Raw genomic sequence first — 18581 nt, 5'->3', positions numbered from 1 at the left:
ATCGGATCTCCGTGCCGTCGGATTGTCGGCATGACGGAATATCAAGATTTATCCATAATGGGCCAACATCCGTAACCATGGGTTAAGGACTACTAGGCCTATATATTTGAAATATGAACGCTTATGTAGATGTAAGGGCTTTAAATGTAGAAAATACTACCACCAGCTTGAAGGTCATCCATGACATGAGTCGTTCAGAGCTACTGCCTAACAAACTCTCAGATGAAAATGAAAGTAATAAGGGAGATTCATTTGTGGAGGAGCAGTGAAACATGGCGCTTCACTCCTCTCTCAACTTTGTCTTTCCAGCTCAGTGTTTTAAGTGTCAAATCATGGATGTTATTATGGATGGATATTTCTACATGTTGCTGATATGGAGCTGCTGTTACAACCCACCACCAGTCACAGGTAAAGTTAACCGTTATTTACAGCAGAGTTATGTTATGGACAGGGTGTTTAGGGCTGCCAAGTTTCAGGTAAAGTTAGGAGTGAGACATTGGCTGGGGGGATGTGCCATTAAAAGAAAAAAAAAAGGTCTTGTCCGGTTTTGTACATGTTTTTCCCGGGTTTCTACGGTTTCTTTTTACCTGAGGTCCTTGGAATGGAATTATTTTTTACCTGAGGTCCGTGGGCTGGAATGGTTCAAGTCATGACCCGTCCCCGACCCCCGCACGGCGGCAAAGATATATATATATATATATATATATATATATATTCCCATCATTGAGTACTTTATTTACTTAAGTAAAAGTATAAAACAAAAAGTAAAAGTACTCATTATGCAGAATATCCCATTTTAGTCGAGGCTCTAAGACACATTTTACTTCAAGTCATGATGCAAAGGTCCCCTTTGGTATGGAAGTACCTTAGGGCCATAGGAAAGAATTTATCCAAAGAGACAAGTTAGATCACCCTTCATTTTCTTTTTATAGCCATTTTAAAAATGGCCGCCAACAATAAACCACTATTACACCAGACCCCATATCTTTGCTTCTGTTAGAGCTATAATGATAATATTGGTGTCAAAGTGTACATTTTTGGGGTCTAGGAATTCAATTAAATAGGTTTCAAAGCAAAAAATCCAATACTTCACTAATTAACATGACAGCGGGGGGTAAAATATGCAAATTTCATGAAAAATAACACGTTTTAACAGGGTAACCTACCCCCCCGCCCCTCCCCCTAAACTTTGATTCACTTTTCCTTTGGTATGGAAGTACCTTAGGGCCATAGGAAAGAATTTATCCAAAGAGACAAATTAGATCACCCTTCATTTTCTTTTTATAGCCATTTTAAAAATGGCCGCCAACAATAAACCACTATTACACCAGACCCCATATCTTTGCTTCTGTTAGAGCTATAATAATAATATTGGTGTCAAAGTGTACATTGTTGGGGTCTAGGAATTCAATTAAATAGGTTTCAAAGCAAAAAAAACAATACTTCACTAATTAACATGACAGCGGGGGGTAAAATATGCAAATTTCATGAAAAATAACATGTTTTAACAGGGTAACCTACCCCCCCACCCCTCCCCCTAAACTTTGATTCACTTTTCCTTTGGTATGGAAGTACCTTAGGGCCATAGGAAACAATTTATCCAAAGAGACAATTTAGATCACCCTTCATTTTCTATCTATAGCCATTTTAAAAATGGCCGCCGACAATAAACCACTATTACACCAGACCCCAACTTTGCTTCTGTTAGAGCTATAATAATAATATTGGTGTCAAAGTGTACATTTTTGGGGTCTAGGAATTCAGCTAAACAGGTTTCAATGCAAAAAAACCAATACTTCACTAATTAACATGACAGCGGGGGGTAAAATATGCAAATTTCATGAAAAAGAATACGTTTTAACAGGGTAACTTACACCCCCACCCCTCCCCCTAAACTTTGATTCACCTTTCCTTTGGTATGGAAGTACCTTGTGGCCATAGGAAACAATTTATCCAAAGAGACAATTAAGATCACCCTTCATTTTCTATCTATAGCCATTTTAAAAATGGCCGCCAACAATAAACCACTATTACACCAGACCCCAACTTTGCTTCTGTTAGAGCTATAATAATATTATTGGTGTAAAAGTGTACATTTATGGGGTCTAGGAATTCAACTAAACAGGTTTCAATGCAAAAAACCCAATACTTAATTAATTAACAGGACAGCGGAGGGTAAAATAATTTATGCACATTTCATGAAAATATAATATGTTTTAACAGGGTAACTAACCCCCCCACCCCTCCCCCTAAACTTTGATTTACTTTTCCTTTGGTATGGAAGTACCTTAGGGCCATAGGAAAAAACAAATCCAAAGAGACAAGTTAGATCACCCTTCATTTTCTATTTATAGCCATTTTAAAAATGGCCGACGACAATAAACCACTATTACACCAGAACCTATAGCTACAATAATACAGTCTGTCTTGCACTTCCAATGGAGAGCATCACTGCTTGGTGGTATGTGATCAAAGTAGCTTCCTTTGTGAAGGAAGAGGCAGAGTCGAGCATTAGGACACAGTCCTAATGTCATCCCCGGACACGGGAGAGTGTTTTCTGCTGGTGTTTCAGTCCGAGTGTATCAAAGGGTGCGTTCGGAAATGTGCACTGGGACTGGTTAGGGTTAGGGTTAGTTTTAGGCATAGTTTTACTGAGGTTAGGGTTAGGGTTAGGGTTGGGTTTAGGCATAGTTTTACTGAGGTTAGGGTTAGGATTAAGGTTGGGTTTAGGCACTCACTACACTGAGCACACACCCGGTGCACATTTCCGAACGCACCCTTTGATACGCTCGGACTGAAACACCAGCAGAAAACACTCTCCCCCCCGGAAACACCATACAGCTTCTGGAGAGATTTCTGGAGAATGGGTGTGTGGGTGGAGATCATCTCAGTGGTGGGGCTAGGGCCAGAGAGCAGCTGAAGAGGTAAGGTGAGTTCAGGCAAGGACTGCCGCACGGACTGTCTTCTTGCTCTTGCCAAAGGCTGTGTTGCTCCCCATTAAAGCATGGAATGCCGGCAGTGCCATTGCCTTGGATGGTCCAAGACTGTGAGCAATGGCATGTGCTGGAATATACCTGGTAAGTGAAAAATTATCCAAAAGAAGGGGAATATCATAGAAGAATTCGCTTCAGTCTGGGAGAACACCAGATCCCATCAGGCATTGAGAAGTCGGTGATGAGCCTTGGAAATGTCTTGAACCGCACTCTGAATGACAGAGATTCCATCAAGGCAACCAGTGCTGACCTGGAGGGGGCTCCCTGGAAGATTCAAGGCCTGTGTTTACCAGCATGAAATGCACCCAAAAATCCTCTGGCCTCTACTCATCTATGATGGCTGAATGAAGATGGCTGTGGCCGCAGCCTAAGCAAAATCAGGCTGTACAGGAAGACCAATAAACTCAGGCTGTTTCAGCTCGGTCAGGGAGGAGTTTGTGGCACGGGCACAGGAATATCTGCAGTACACATCCTGATCACCCAGGTACCGTACATATCCTGAACATATCCTGAGCAGCTGCTCCAAGGCGCTGGGTGAGGCCTGAGGGCCGGTTTCTATTGAGGAACGACCAGGTCCTGAAATCCATCGCTTAAGCAATCAGCAAGGGCATCCAATACTCCCAAGCCACAGCTAAGGCCATTCACTGTGTCAAGGAAGAGAAAAGGTCAGAGAAAATAACAAAGAACTGCTCTGCTGGTTTGCTCTCCACAGCCCGAGACTGAGTGATGACAGTTGACCTGGAGAGGCAGCTGAAAATTCCACCACACATCTCCCTGTCCAGATTGAGACCTGACATCTATACTAGCAGTCTGGAATTTGCCAGTCACTCCCTAAGCACAGCTACGCCACTGTGCATAACAGTTGCCAACAAAGAAGAGCCATAGGCAACATTGGGGATGCAGCAGAAAAAGCCTCCAGATTAAGAGGGGAGAGCAGTGGGGACAGAAGCATGCCACTTGGATACATAACGAGGTCTGATCAGCTTCAGTCGGGTCGCCTGAGGAGGCTGACTCTTGCAGGACCCAAAACACCCAGTGACTCCAGGAAACAACACTGATGATGTGTCCAAGTTTGCATCAGTAAATGATTTGTTAACTGTTAATGTAATGTGATTAATTATTTCACCTCCATTTTAAGGTAATGAGAAAACTATTGTTTTTTTGTTGTCTTGAAACCAATTTAATCTGGTTATTTTACCCCAGAAACGATATCTCTATCAGAGGTATTGCTGTAAGTGTAAAATGATGGCTGCCATTTTTAAAAAACATGTATATTTCAGAAATGAAGGGTGATCTAATCTCTTTGGATATTTTCTTTCCTATTACCCTAAGGTAGCCTACTTCATTGCCAAAGGGGGAGAAAAAGGAACATTACCCTGTTAAAACTCATTTTTCTTGGACGCATATTTTACTCCTGTTGAAACATTGTTTTTTTCATTGAAACCTGTTTAGTTGAATTCCTAGACCCCAAAAATGTACACTTTGACACCAATATTATTATTTTAGCTCTAACAAAGCAAAGTTGGGGTCTGGTGTAATAGTGGTTTATTGTTGGCGGCCATTTTTAAAATGGCTATAGATAGAAAATGAAGGGTGATCTAAATTGTCTCTTTGGATAAATTGTTTCCTATGGCCACAAGGTACTTCCATACCAAAGGAAAATTGAATCAAAGTTTAGGGGGAGGGGTGGGGAGGTAAGTTCCCCTGTTAAAACGTATTCTTTTTCATGAAATTTGCATATTTTACCCCCCGCTGTCATGTTAATTAGTGAAGTATTGTTTTTTTTTTCCATTGAAACCTGTTTAGTTGAATTCCTAGACCCCAAAAATGTACACTTTGACACCAATATTATTATTATAGCTCTAACAGAAGCAAAGTTGGGGTCTGCTGTAATAGTGGTTTATTGTTGGCGGCCATTTTTAAAATGGCTATAGATAGAAAATGAAGGGTGATCTAAATTGTCTCTTTGGATGAATTGTTTCCTATGGCCACAAGGTACTTCCATACCAAAGGAAAGGTGAATCAAAGTTTAGGGGGAGGGGTGAGGGGGTAAGTAACCCTGTTAAAACGTGTTATTTTTCATGAAATTTGCATATTTTACCCCCCGCTGTCATGTTAGTTAGTGAAGTATTGTTTTTTTTGCATTGACACCTGTTTAGTTGAGTTCCTAGACCCCAAAAATGTACACTTTGACACCAATATTATTATTATAGCTCTAACAGAAGCAAAGATATGGGGTCTGGTGTATTGGGGATTATTGTCTGCGGCCATTTTTAAAATGGATATAAATGGAAAATGAAGGGTGATCTAACTTGTCTCTTTGGATAAATTCTTTCCTATGGCCCTAAGGTACTTCCATACCAAAGGGGACCTTTGCATCATGACTTGAAGTTAACAGCTTATTTTTCGGGCTTAGAGCCTCCACTATTTCATGTTTTCAAAATGTGACTCACATTTGAGCAAATAATAGCAAAAATAGGATATTCAGCATTATGTGAGCATATATATATATATTCAAATGGCCGAATAGGGCTGAAGTAGTAGCCTAGTGGCTAATCTATGTTTGTAATAAATTCCAAATCTACAAGGACCAAGGTAACTAGTAACTAAAATGTTCAAATAAATGTAATGTAGTAAAAGTACAATAGGCCTATTTGGATCCAAGATGTAGTAGAGTAGAAGTAAAAAATAAAGTATTGGGAATTGGAAATACTAGTAAAGTACAAATACCTTACAATTGTACTTAAGTAGTAGCCTAGGCTACACTGTTTCAGTTACAGTAAATGTATAGTTAATTTACATCACAGACAGTAGCTTCTATGGGAGTGTGGGGGGCGGGCTGTGTCACAGTGCGTGTTGCCGTGTTCACCTCAAACAAAAGGAAAGTGTGAAAATCGGCCAAGTAGCAGGAATGTGGATGAGTGAGAAAAATGTGTGAGAACTCAACTGGCTATAAAGGGGTGCTATAGCCCTCACGTGCCCCTTATATCCCCGCCAATGGTTCGAGTGCAGCTAACCTACAAACTGAACAGTGAACACTGCTTCAGGGCTCCTAACCATTTATTATTATTATTATTACCCTTATTGTTTACATATTTCTTGTTTTTTTCTTCTTCTTCTTCTTATTGTTGTTGTTGTTGTTGTATTTCAGCAATAACTAGGGTGTGGCAAGGGAGCATGCAGTTTGTTTAGTTTTTTTCCTCTAAAAACTGCTTTTGGGGGTAAAGTTAGAGGGGCCTTACCCAGCTATGTTATATCATTTTCACATCAGAAATGTTGTGCACTGCATGTATTATGCTAATGGAGGGAGATGTTCCAAAATAATAACCCTTAATAACTACTAAAGTAACTGAGTAGAAATTCTCAATACACAGATTAAAGGAGTAGTTAAACCCCCAAATCATTTTTTTCTATTGATTACTCACACCACGGATACTTGCGTTCAATAATATTTGTTTGTATTTGTCACACCCACCCAATACCCACCCAATACACACCCAATACACACCCAATACACACCACAATGTTAAGATAGCCCGATGAAGGTTTAAATCCGACCGAAACGTTGTGATTCCCAATTAAATCCTTTTTTGCATTTAAAGATGGTGTGCGTGGAGTTTTTTTTTCCTTATAGTTAATACCGGACCATTGTTTGGTCTCTCCTCAACGCACCCGTCACTTTTGTAGGACTTTCGTTTCAAGAAAGTAGTTTGATGAAATGAAAGAAGAAGCTCTATTTAAAGAGACCACCCTGTTGAGAACATGTAGAAAAGTGTCAGCTGAGCTGACTGACGGCAGAATGACTCCAGTGTTCATCATCAACTAACTCAGTGCTTCATGTGCTTTTGTTTTAAGGACAACATCAGGTGATCGGCTCTTCTCAGGACATCCTGGTCAAAGTGGGGGGTGAGGTGGTCCTTCCATGTCATGTTCAGCCACCAGTCAACATGGGGAAGAAGACAGTGGAGTGGTCCAGACCTGACCTGAAGCCGTACCTCATTTATCTTCTCCAAGATGGACATTTCAAATCTTACCAAGAGATGAACCAGCTGTACAAAAAGAGGACATCTCTGTTTCCTGCTGAGCTTCCTGATGGTAACATGTCTCTGAAACTGTCCAGCGTGATGCTCTCAGACGAAGGGAAGTACAGGTGTTCTGCTCCACACCTGTACATCTTCACTTGGATCCATCTCCTTGTTGGTAAGTTTTACTGTCCCACACACGGAAGATAAAAATAAGAAGGAAGAAAGAGCAAGAAAAAGTAGCTTTCATTCAGGGACGTGCTGGGCCCCTGATAAAGCCCGGGAAAAAGAGTTGTAGAGGCCCTCATTGTGCGCTATAGAGAGAGATCTCTCTCTATAGCACTGCTGCTACTCAAAGATTTGCCATTTCAGATCATGACAAGTGACAAGCCAGTGGGCCAATCACATGAGTTATATTTCGTCGTTGTCGGGTGGAAACCTTGTATGTCCAAAACCGTTTGTTTTGTATTCATCATTTTAAAAATGATCTAAACTAGTGAAAACAGCCTATCTACAAGCACACAACGCCTCGCGGTGCGAGACGTTGTGTGCTTGTAGATCTGCTGTTTTCACTACTTTGGTGCGACGGCCTTGTATGATGAAGCAGGGCTTTGCTTTGCGAAATAAAATCTACAAATTTGAAACTTGGAGTTTCTGCCCGACAGTGACGATTTACTTTGTTGGCCGCCCAGCCCCCAAAATGGAACCACGGCCAACATTTTATTTATTTATTTTTTTCCTAATGGCCGGCCTGGACCGGTCCGGAATGAACTGGCCGTTCGGGAGTTGTCCCGATTTTCCCAATGGCCAGCACGTCCCTGCTTTCATTAAATCATTCTTGAACAAGACTTCTCTAAATCCTCTCCTGACGTCGCTCAGGGCCTTTAATGCTGTTAAGATAGAAGTTTAGGGGGGCACAGTGGCACAGTCGGTAGCGCTGTCGCACCACAGCCAGAAGGTCCTGGGTCCAATTCCCGCCCGGGGACGCTGTGGGCGCTGGGCGCATCAGTGCCCATACCCTAGGTAGGGGTTGGCGAAAGGGCCTTTCTGTGTGGAGTTTGCCTGTTTTCCACATGTCCCCTAGGGTAGGTACCCTCACAAAAAACATGCAGTAGTTCTGGTCTCTATACTGCCTCCCCCTGGCCAGCCGGGGCGCCTGATGGAGGGGAAAAGAACTGGTTGGAATAACGTGTTCCTTCCACGTGCTACGTCCATCCGGGGACGCTCCCCCTGTCAGGTGATATGAAGCGGCCTGCTCACTCCTCAAGCACTGAAGTAAACATGAGGTGCCTCAGAATACTTTGATAATATTTGGAATTCATCGACATCACTTCACTTTAACCCGTTATACTTTGTAAAACAGACCTGCACTGTACTTGGTGTGATCTTTTTCAAAGTCCCAGTAACTATGTCACATATATGTGCACTTCATTCTCCGCATTTGACCCATCCCCTTGGGGAGCAGTGAGCAGCGGCAAGGAGCTGCGCTCGGGAATCACTTGGTGAATTGACCCCCCAATCCAACCCTTGATGCTGAGTGCCAAGCAGGGCGGCAATGGGTCCCATTTTTATAGTCTTTGGTATGACCCGGCCGGGGCTTGAACCCACGACCTTCCAGTCTCAGGGCGGACACTCTACCACTAGGCCACTGAGCTGGTGGTTTTCAGCCAATCAGCCTACAGTACTCCCAAGTTTGTTCACCAAAAATAGCAGATCTACAAGCTCAAAGCAGTGAATGTTCCCCCAGGATCCACATAGTGACTTCTCTCAAGTTTTGCTTATGACACTTTATCTTAGGGGGAAAGGATTTACATATTAGACATTATTACATTAATATATACCAGACATAAGGTACTGTAAAGTAACACTAATTCAGGGGTGTCAGGGATTAACACATTATATTTACAGGGGTGACCTAGTCTGGGATCACTTCACTTTTCGGGTTTGTAACCGGTCTGGAGCGGAAACCACAAAACGTCATGTTGTAGTACTCAAGGACTACAATTTGGCCGGAACTATCCACCAGAAACAGTTTTAACCCAAAATAATTCCCCTGCGCTCAAGGACATACTTTTATGGCCTACCTAATAAACACCTCGTTGCGGAGTAGTTTTGCTTTTGAAAAATTAGTTTGGTATGCATGTTTTAGTCCAACTTTTAGCGACCGGCAAAACCACACTAGGCTACTCGAGCATTTTAATAGGGATTGGGGAAACAAACGGTGGGAACCAAATCAAAGCGACGCCGCTTCTTCTAGTGGTTTCCGCGCTTTAGGCGGAAACCAAACGGTCTGTTGTGAACGAACACCAGGCTCTCTCCCGGGAGAAAGCCTGGTAGGCGAGGTTAGGGGTGACCTTATACACAAATGTTTGAGAACCACTGCCATAAACCATAGTATACTGTACCATGTCATCTATACCATCCATACTGTACCATGAAACCATACATACTGTACCAGGCCTGTGCCACGTCATCTTGACTCAATGATATTCAGAGCAGTAGATCTGCTCCCTTTAGCAAGCAGCACCATCACACTTTAGTGAAGAACTGCATCATTTATGCTATGTTTTGTTGAGTGAGTGAGAGAGTGTGATGGGGAGGTTACCAATGGAATGGATGGATGGATGGATGGATGGATGGATGGATAGATATATTGATAGATAATCATATATACTGTATATGTTTATGGTTTTGCAGGGTCAGTGTCTCAGCCAGAGATCTCTTCAAAAGGACCAACAGACGGTGGTGTATCTTTGACCTGTGCTTCTGGGTGCTGGCATCCTGAACCTGAGATGTCTTGGCTGGACGCTGATGGAAACAACATGACTGCTGGACCCTCAGTGATGGTCAGACCTTCTCAACACTGTTACATTGTCCAGAGGAATGTGACAGTGAGAACAGCAGGTCCTGTGACCTGTAGAGTTCACCTAGCACACATCAACCACACTGCTGATGAACAACGTTACATCTCAGGTAATGAACGTTAAATATAAAGACCACCAGCCATCGTGACAGGTTGGGAAAATGCTGTTAGGCTATTTCATCATTTAAGCTAATTAATAATATTATTTGCATAAACATCCATTAGAACCTACCATTTACATTTTTATCATGATCTGACACACACGCTCCCAGAACAGGAGCGGCTCTAACTTGTACACGAGCACATAGCCCACAGACATAGAAAGGTAGACGCCTCTTCCGGCTGGGGGGTGCTGGTCCAAGACCGCTGGCAAGCCTCCCAATAACTCTACGCAAGCCTCCAGAATTCTGAGGCGGGGGCGGGGCTCTTGGGAATTCTGAAGGACGCTTCCTTGTGCGTCACAGAATGGGAAGCTCGGTAGTCCAATCAGATGCAGGACTGGCAGGACTCCCTCTTTCCCATTGGAAGGGGCAGAGTGCCTCCCGCAGTTCCACAGTTACGCACTTCCGCCAGCGGTGTTTGACCAGTCGCGCTAATGAACTGCAGCGGCGGAGGAGGTATCTAGCTTTTTATATCTGTGACATAGCCTATGTCCTTTATACAGTGCTCCCCAGACCCCTGCACCAACACGCTAACAGTAACCACCCAATGCATGCAACAACGGAGCAGAGAACCCACATAGCAGACAGGTTTGGCCCAAATCCGGCTGAAATCCGGCAAGTCTGGCTGACTATGCCTTGTGTGCTGTGGCACACAATCATCTCCAACGAGCCATCACAGTGTCTACATCATAACATAACAGCTGGGTTTCTCATAGTGAACTAATAACACCAGTCCAGTTTAAATCTGTCCTAATTACAAATTTAAGGGAGCCTCCGCACACTCAAAAGTGTGCAAAATCATGTTAGTTAAATTTCAGTTAAAAGTGCAAGCTTTTGGTCACAGACCTTCAGGCATGCAGCACCTCACCTAAATCTATTGGCAGATGAGTGGTGGTCCTTTCACTATTAATCTGTCCTCAGATATTTTCTCAAGTTGTTATATATTTATTAGGCCTATTATTGACAGTAGGGGTGTAACGATACATTTAGCGATTCGATACATATCACGATACATGGTTGACGATACGATACATGGACGATATTGGTTCATTCATGGCGATACAATACGGTTTAATTATTTAAAATCAATATAGTAACTATTTTTAGCAAAGAAATTAAATCTGTGTGAAAGGTGTGGATAGTGCAGGTCTTTAAGGGAAACGTGTATTATTATGGATATAAATTAGTAAACAATGATTATCTGCCAAATACATGGACATTGTATATTGACAAACCTGCACCTTGACATGAACCCAGAGATTACACACATTTATCGATAGACCAGTGTATCTATATGGAAAGGAAAAGTAATTAAACCCCTCCTTTTAATTTTTTCTTCTTAAAAATGCTAAATACAATGCACAATTAGGTAGTATCAATACAATCGATTCTTTGCAATGCTGATTCGATACGATACAAAATAAAACAATACGATTCGATTTTAGCTGTTTTCATTTCGATCTACTTCGATTTTTTAAGTTAAAAACGATATTTCGATACAGTTACTATATCGTTACACCCCTAATGGACAGTATTTGTCATTTTTCCAATAATAATAAACATGCTGCATTTGCATAAAGCAATTATTTTCTACTCCCATGTTGATATGAGTATTAATAATATCTGTTTAAGGTAGAATTAGAACAGATAAAAAATAGGCGATTAATTTGCGATTAATCACACGATTAACTATGGACAATCATGCGATTAATCAGATTAAATATTTTAAACGATCCCCAGCTCTAATATATACATATATTAGGGCTGGGATGCGATTAAAAACATGAATCAAATTAATTACAGGCTTTGTAATTAATTAATCGCAATTAATCGCATTTTAATCGCATATTAATATTTGACCCGAGAAGCATTTTTCTTTTCAAGTAAAACACATTTTGTTGTAAGAGTGAATCAACAAGTGAGTGTGTTACAGTATGTTTGAAAAAACAGCTAAATTGAAAAATGAGTGCTTGTTTTCTAGTATAAGGAAACACTGTGGCTGTGGTAGTCTTTGTAGTCTCCTTTATGTTTTATGAGGCCACCATCTGGTGGCCAGTTAGGAGTATGACACCTTCAAGGTTAATACAGTTTCTTTAAAGGACCACTTCACCTCTGGGACAACCAGATCTTATTTTATTGTTGTTTGGGACACGATCAATACATAATTCTTTCTGTTCAATCTGTGTTTTTAGATATTTTAGTATTTCAGCATGCAACAACTGGTCATATGATGCACTAGAGCATCTAATTTGCCTTTTTGAATATCACCCACTTAGACTAAATCCTAACCCTAATCCTTTTTAAGTATCACCCACTTAGACTAAATCCTAACCCTAACCCTTTTTAAGTATCACCCACTTAGACTAAATCCTAACCCTAATCCTTTTTAAGTATCACCCACTTAGACTAAATCCTAACCCTAATCCTTTTTAAGTATCACCCACTTAGACTAAATCCTAACCCTAATCCTTTTTAAGTATCACCCACTTAGACTAAATCCTAACCCTAATCCTTTTTAAGTATCACCCACTTAGACTAAATCCTAACCCTAATCCTTTTTAAGTATCACCCACTTAGACTAAATCCTAACCCTAATCCTTTTTAAGTATCACCCACTTAGACTAAATCCTAACCCTAATCCTTTTTAAGTATCACCCACTTAGACTAAATCCTAACCCTAATCCTTTTTAAGTATCACCCACTTAGACTAAATCCTAACCCTAATCCTTTTTAAGTATCACCCACTTAGACTAAATCCTAACCCTAACCCTTTTTAAGTATCACCCACTTAGACTAAATCCTAACCCTAATCCTTTTTAAGTATCACCCACTTAGACTAAATCCTAACCCTAATCCTTTTTAAGTATCACCCACTTAGACTAAATCCTAACCCTAACCCTTTTTAAGTATCACCCACTTAGACTAAATCCTAACCCTAACCCTTTTTAAGTATCACCCACTTAGACTAAATCCTAACCCTAATCCTTTTTAAGTATCACCCACTTAGACTAAATCCTAACCCTAATCCTTTTTAAGTATCACCCACTTAGACTAAATCCTAACCCTAACCCTTTTTAAGTATCACCCACTTAGACTAAATCCTAACCCTAATCCTTTTTAAGTATCACCCACTTAGACTAAATCCTAACCCTAACCCTTTTTAAGTATCACCCACTTAGACTAAATCCTAACCCTAACCCTTTTTAAGTATCACCCACTTAGACTAAATCCTAACCCTAATCCTTTTTAAGTATCACCCACTTAGACTAAATCCTAACCCTAACCCTTTTTAAGTATCACCCACTTAGACTAAATCCTAACCCTAACCCTTTTTAAGTATCACCCACTTAGACTAAATCCTAACCCTAATCCTTTTTAAGTATCACCCACTTAGACTAAATCCTAACCCTAATCCTTTTTAAGTATCACCCACTTAGACTAAATCCTAACCCTAACCCTTTTTAAGTATCACCCACTTAGACTAAATCCTAACCCTAATCCTTTTTAAGTATCACCCACTTAGACTAAATCCTAACCCTAACCCTTTTTAAGTATCACCCACTTAGACTAAATCCTAACCCTAATCCTTTTTAAGTATCACCCACTTAGACTAAATCCTAACCCTAACCCTTTTTAAGTATCACCCACTTAGACTAAATCCTAACCCTAATCCTTTTTAAGTATCACCCACTTAGACTAAATCCTAACCGTAATCCTTTTTAAGTATCACCCACTTAGACTAAATCCTAACCCTAACCCTTTTTAAGTATCACCCACTTAGACTAAATCCTAACCCTAACCCTTTTTAAGTATCACCCACTTAGACTAAATCCTAACCCTAATCCTTTTTAAGTATCACCCACTTAGACTAAATCCTAACCCTAACCCTTTTTAAGTATCACCCACTTAGACTAAATCCTAACCCTAACCCTTTTTAAGTATCACCCACTTAGACTAAATCCTAACCCTAACCCTTTTTAAGTATCACCCACTTAGACTAAATCCTAACCCTAACCCTTTTTAAGTATCACCCACTTAGACTAAATCCTAACCCTAACCCTTTTTAAGTATCACCCACTTAGACTAAATCCTAACCCTAACCCTTTTTAAGTATCACCCACTTAGACTAAATCCTAACCCTAATCCTTTTTAAGTATCACCCACTTAGACTAAATCCTAACCCTAATCCTTTTTAAGTATCACCCACTTAGACTAAATCCTAACCGTAATCCTTTTTAAGTATCACCCACTTAGACTAAATCCTAACCCTAACCCTTTTTAAGTATCACCCACTTAGACTAAATCCTAACCCTAACCCTTTTTAAGTATCACCCACTTAGACTAAATCCTAACCCTAATCCTTTTTAAGTATCACCCACTTAGACTAAATCCTAACCCTAATCCTTTTTAAGTATCACCCACTTAGACTAAATCCTAACCCTAACCCTTTTTAAGTATCACCCACTTAGACTAAATCCTAACCCTAACCCTTTTTAAGTATCACCCACTTAGACTAAATCCTAACCCTAACCCTTTTTAAGTATCACCCACTTAGACTAAATCCTAACCCTAATCCTTTTTAAGTATCACCCACTTAGACTAAATCCTAACCCTAACCCTTTTTAAGTATCACCCACTTAGACTAAATCCTAACCCTAACCCTTTTTAAGTATCACCCACTTAGACTAAATCCTAACCCTAATCCTTTTTAAGTATCACCCACTTAGACTAAATCCTAACCCTAATCCTTTTTAAGTATCACCCACTTAGACTAAATCCTAACCCTAACCCTTTTTAAGTATCACCCACTTAGACTAAATCCTAACCCTAACCCTTTTTAAGTATCACCCACTTAGACTAAATCCTAACCCTAATCCTTTTTAAGTATCACCCACTTAGACTAAATCCTAACCCTAATCCTTTTTAAGTATCACCCACTTAGACTAAATCCTAACCCTAACCCTTTTTAAGTATCACCCACTTAGACTAAATCCTAACCCTAATCCTTTTTAAGTATCACCCACTTAGACTAAATCCTAACCCTAACCCTTTTTAAGTATCACCCACTTAGACTAAATCCTAACCCTAACCCTTTTTAAGTATCACCCACTTAGACTAAATCCTAACCCTAATCCTTTTTAAGTATCACCCACTTAGACTAAATCCTAACCCTAATCCTTTTTAAGTATCACCCACTTAGACTAAATCCTAACCCTAACCCTTTTTAAGTATCACCCACTTAGACTAAATCCTAACCCTAACCCTTTTTAAGTATCACCCACTTAGACTAAATCCTAACCCTAACCCTTTTTAAGTATCACCCACTTAGACTAAATCCTAACCCTAATCCTTTTTAAGTATCACCCACTTAGACTAAATCCTAACCCTAATCCTTTTTAAGTATCACCCACTTAGACTAAATCCTAACCCTAACCCTTTTTAAGTATCACCCACTTAGACTAAATCCTAACCCTAATCCTTTTTAAGTATCACCCACTTAGACTAAATCCTAACCCTAACCCTTTTTAAGTATCACCCACTTAGACTAAATCCTAACCCTAATCCTTTTTAAGTATCACCCACTTAGACTAAATCCTAACCCTAATCCTTTTTAAGTATCACCCACTTAGACTAAATCCTAACCCTAATCCTTTTTAAGTATCACCCACTTAGACTAAATCCTAACCCTAATCCTTTTTAAGTATCACCCACTTAGACTAAATCCTAACCCTAACCCTTTTTAAGTATCACCCACTTAGACTAAATCCTAACCCTAATCCTTTTTAAGTATCACCCACTTAGACTAAATCCTAACCCTAATCCTTTTTAAGTATCACCCACTTAGACTAAATCCTAACCCTAATCCTTTTTAAGTATCACCCACTTAGACTAAATCCTAACCCTAATCCTTTTTAAGTATCACCCACTTAGACTAAATCCTAACCCTAACCCTTTTTAAGTATCACCCACTTAGACTAAATCCTAACCCTAACCCTTTTTAAGTATCACCCACTTAGACTAAATCCTAACCCTAACCCTTTTTAAGTATCACCCACTTAGACTAAATCCTAACCCTAATCCTTTTTAAGTATCACCCACTTAGACTAAATCCTAACCCTAACCCTTTTTAAGTATCACCCACTTAGACTAAATCCTAACCCTAACCCTTTTTAAGTATCACCCACTTAGACTAAATCCTAACCCTAACCCTTTTTAAGTATCACCCACTTAGACTAAATCCTAACCCTAATCCTTTTTAAGTATCACCCACTTAGACTAAATCCTAACCCTAATCCTTTTTAAGTATCACCCACTTAGACTAAATCCTAACCCTAACCCTTTTTAAGTATCACCCACTTAGACTAAATCCTAACCCTAACCCTTTTTAAGTATCACCCACTTAGACTAAATCCTAACCCTAACCCTTTTTAAGTATCACCCACTTAGACTAAATCCTAACCCTAATCCTTTTTAAGTATCACCCACTTAGACTAAATCCTAACCCTAATCCTTTTTAAGTATCACCCACTTAGACTAAATCCTAACCCTAACCCTTTTTAAGTATCACCCACTTAGACTAAATCCTAACCCTAACCCTTTTTAAGTATCACCCACTTAGACTAAATCCTAACCCTAATCCTTTTTAAGTATCACCCACTTAGACTAAATCCTAACCCTAATCCTTTTTAAGTATCACCCACTTAGACTAAATCCTAACCCTAATCCTTTTTAAGTATCACCCACTTAGACTAAATCCTAACCCTAACCCTTTTTAAGTATCACCCACTTAGACTAAATCCTAACCCTAATCCTTTTTAAGTATCACCCACTTAGACTAAATCCTAACCCTAATCCTTTTTAAGTATCACCCACTTAGACTAAATCCTAACCCTAACCCTTTTTAAGTATCACCCACTTAGACTAAATCCTAACCCTAACCCTTTTTAAGTATCACCCACTTAGACTAAATCCTAACCCTAACCCTTTTTAAGTATCACCCACTTAGACTAAATCCTAACCCTAATCCTTTTTAAGTATCACCCACTTAGACTAAATCCTAACCCTAATCCTTTTTAAGTATCACCCACTTAGACTAAATCCTAACCCTAATCCTTTTTAAGTATCACCCACTTAGACTAAATCCTAACCCTAATCCTTTTTAAGTATCACCCACTTAGACTAAATCCTAACCCTAATCCTTTTTAAGTATCACCCACTTACACTAAATCCTAACCGTAACCCTTTTTAAATATCACCCACTTACACTAAATCCTAACGCTATCTCTACCCCTAACCCTAACTGCACGTGAAGCCTGAGTAATGAACAAGAAAATACTTAGTGTTGTTGTTACTTTTGGATATATTTAGTAATTAATGTATTGGGTAACCGTGTAAAGTAGAATGATTAAACCCCTCGACTTCAACTCAGGATTTAATCATCCTGTCATTATTTCTCAAGGTCAATTCATCCATGTGTGAAGCTGCTTTTAAAGTAGAATCAGAACAAATACAACATTACAGTACATTTATTGGCTGTCAATGGAGAACAGACGGGAATCAAACATGTGACCACAGGACTGTAACCTCTAACACCACTGTTGATTTGATAGATTTCATTGTATAATGTTTACAGTTGTGTCATAACTGTGTGTTTCAGAGAGTGACATTCCCAAAGAGACAGGATCAACCAGAGCAGTGATTGGAGTGATTGTTCCACTAATCATCATCTTAGTGGCAGCAGGACTGGGATATTTATACTGGAAGAAGAAGCAACCTGGTGAGTCTTTTTCATACCTCCGTGAAGTTGGCACCCCATATGACGAAAACATTCATACAAATGGTGTCATTCTTTATTGCTGGATTTGTGCTGAATTGTGCCGTACATTTCATAATTTGTGCTGGTATAATGTTTTAGATATTTTACACACCACCACTGTACTGCTGTTATGTTCTACTGCCTAATAATGCTGCTCTACACCGCCCTCTGTAGGGCAAACCATTGTACTGCTGCTATGTTCTGCTAGCACATAACCATATCAATAGGCTATATATATATATGTCACGGTTTGTTAGAGAAACAGTACGGTCGAGAAACGGAGCACTCGCCGTGCTGCACGGGGCGGAACAAGCGGTCGCCCACAACAACGTCCTCCAGGCGGAGCCGCTCGATTGTCCACGACATTGCAAGCGGCGCGAAGGCCAGCGGACCTTGGTCCTGCTCTTCGGCGCTCGGGGGCATTCACCACGTTACGAAGCCGTGGTGAATGCAATCGTTATATTTATGCCCAGGCCGTAAGGCCTGGGCAAGCCCACGATAAACGCCCATAGTAAGCTAATGGCTAAGCTAATGGCTAAGCTAATGGCTAAACACCGCCGAGCTAGGCTAGTGAATAAAGAAAGAGAGTCGCAAACGAGTGACGTCAGCACCTGCACTAGTGAATCACTGTCGTCGCCATCTGGTGGTGATTAGTATGTGGTGAACGACAAAACAAGCGCTCTTACAATGAACGTCCTGAGTTGCCCAAACATACTGTAACATATA

This window comes from Nannobrachium achirus, assembly GCF_963921795.1.
Source record: "Nannobrachium achirus genome assembly, chromosome: 11".
In the NCBI taxonomy this organism is placed as follows: domain Eukaryota; kingdom Metazoa; phylum Chordata; class Actinopteri; order Myctophiformes; family Myctophidae; genus Nannobrachium; species Nannobrachium achirus.
The sequence above is the reverse complement of the archived record's forward strand: the minus strand, read 5'-3'. Positions refer to the sequence as shown.